At 64.5% G+C, this 2,500-nt stretch overlaps 1 pseudogene; it reads left to right on the top strand.

Moving 5' to 3' along the window:
• Positions 1-2,500, top strand: part of LOC126447568 (large subunit ribosomal RNA) — a 7,957-nt pseudogene that overhangs the window by 2,977 nt on the left and 2,480 nt on the right.

Here is a 2,500-nt window from a genome sequence, read left to right as displayed (position 1 = left end):
TGGGTTATAGTTACAGGGAGAGTGATGCGCAATACATGGGCCTAGCCCTCTTAGCCTCTCCTCTCCTGCGGTCTTCTCCCCTTCTCGTGGGCCCGCTGATTTCGCAGAGTGGAAGACCGCACCAGGGGCTTGGGGGGGTTACCAGCCCCCCCTCGCACTATCCCTTTTTTAGTTGGGGGCAGTAAGCAGAGAATAAGTGGTGGCCCTTCCGCTGAAGGTGCCACCCCAACTCCCCCAGCACCTAGCCGGCCAACCGGCCGTGCCGAAAATCTTGTAACTTTTGCAGCTATGTATACCTGTAGTGAGTGCCACCGCAGCTTTACAACCAAGAACGGTCTCGGGGTCCATCGCCGCCGCCAACATCTTGCGGCCGCCAACGCGGAGATCGTCACGGAGAGGCATCGCGCGAGGTGGACGGAGGAAGAAGTCCTGTCGCTCGCCAGGGCAGAGGCCGAACTGTTCCTCGAGAGGGACGCCCGGTTCTTCTTTGTAAATCAAGAGCTCATCAGGATGTTCCCCGACCGAACGCTTGAGGCAATCAAGTGCCGACGGCGGCAAGCTGCCCACAAGCAGCTTGTCCGCCAATTCATGGAGGCGCTTGAGATCGGTCGGGGGGAAGAGCCGGCGTCCCGCCGGGGAGCGGCGAGCCCGCTGCCTGACGCGGGCGAGGCCGCTGCGCCGCCCGTCGACGCAGCCGAGGACTTCGCGGCCGACACCACCGGGCCGCCGCCGGAGGGGCCGACTGACGCCGCCATCTGGGAGCATCTGGCGGGGCTACCCGCTTCCGCCCAGCGTTTCTCTGCCCTGGATCGTGTCATCGGTCTGGGGCGGGGCACGCCGCCCGATGTCATCCTGGGCATGCTCCCGGATGCCCTTGCGTCGGTCGGGTCCAGAGGGGAGAGATCGATCACCAGGACACAGCGGCCGCGCCAACCATCGAAGCGGCCGCCTGCCGCGCCGCCGACGCAGAAGCGCAAGCGGCGCCGCTGGGAGTACGCGAGAACGCAGGATGCCTTCCGACGGTCGCGTGCGCGTTGCGTGCGCGGCCTCTTGGATGGCACCCTGCTCCAGCCGCCACCTGCCATCCCTGGTCTGCTGGACTTCTGGGCGGACCTCTTCACCAAGAAGCCCATCTCCACCGCGGGCTTCATTCGTGACCGCCTCCTCCCGCACTCAGAGCCTGTCGCTCTCGAGTGCATATGGGGGCCGGTCACACGTGAGGAGGTCGCCGCCGCGTTGCCGCCCAGGGGATCAGCAGCCGGGCCGGACGGCCTTACCCCAGCGGAGTTGCGGCGCCTGCCGCACGAAGTCCTGGTGAAAGTGATGAATCTCTTCCTTCTGGCCCGCGCCCTTCCGGAACGCCTGCTTCGCGCGCGGACGTCCCTTCTCCCGAAAACGGCTGCACCAACATCCCCCGCTGACTTTCGCCCCATTACGGTCTGCTCGGTGTTGGCGCGGACCTTTCACAAGGTTCTCGCGTCACGCCTGATGCGCGCTTGTGCTGTGGACGAACGTCAGCGGGCATTCATCCCTCGGGATGGGATGTTGGAAAATACCTTCATCTTGGACACTGCTCTCACCGACGCAGTTCGCTCCTGCCGCTCTGTCTTTGTGGCATCGATCGACGTATCTAAGGCATTCGATTCGGTAGATCATGCTGCCCTTCGCCCCGTGCTGAAGGCGCATGGCCTGCCGGATTGCTTTGTCGAGTATGTCGAGCGGTGCTACGAGGGCAGCACGACAGTGATAGCGGACGGCGCCGGCGTGGGCGTGTCTGTGCAGCCAGCACGGGGCGTTCGCCAGGGCGATCCCCTCTCCCCCCTCCTGTTCAACTTTGCGGTGGACTACGTTTTAGGCCAGCTGCCCTCCCACATCGGAGCTCGGATCCTCGGTCGCAGAGTCAACGCTGCGGCCTTTGCAGATGACGTCTTGCTGTTTGCAGCGACCCCGAGGGGCTTGCAGTCCCTCATCGACGCAGCTACCGCAGCCCTCGCCCACCTGGGGCTGCAGATCAACGCCCGGAAGTGTTTCACCCTCGCCTTAGTCGCGTCAGGGCGCGAGAAGAAGGTGAAGGTCGACAGCAATGTCACCTTCACAGCAGGCAATACCACCATGCCTGCCCTGCGTGTGGGTGAAACCTTCCGGTACCTGGGGCTGCAATTCTCCACGGCGGGTCGCTGTGTCTTCAATCCACGTAGCCACCTGGTGGAGCAGCTTGACGTCATCTCCCGAGCTCCGCTGAAGCCGCAACAGCGCCTCCACGCTCTCACCAACGTACTTCTCCCTGGCCTGTACCACGGGCTGGCCCTCAGCCGCACCCGGGTGGGTGCATTGAAGTCGGCCGACGTTACCATCCGGGCCGCCGTCAGGAGATGGTTCCGCCTTCCGGCGGACACCCCCCTGGGATACTTCCACGCTCCTGTTGCCCAGGGGGGCCTCGGCATTCCATCTTGCCGATGGATGGGTCCGACCCTCCGTCGGTCCCGTCTCCTGGCGCTGA

The sequence above is a fragment of the Schistocerca serialis genome, unplaced genomic scaffold (genome assembly GCF_023864345.2).
Source record: "Schistocerca serialis cubense isolate TAMUIC-IGC-003099 unplaced genomic scaffold, iqSchSeri2.2 HiC_scaffold_512, whole genome shotgun sequence".
NCBI lineage: Eukaryota > Metazoa > Arthropoda > Insecta > Orthoptera > Acrididae > Schistocerca > Schistocerca serialis.
This window is presented reverse-complemented; position numbering and strand designations above follow the sequence as displayed.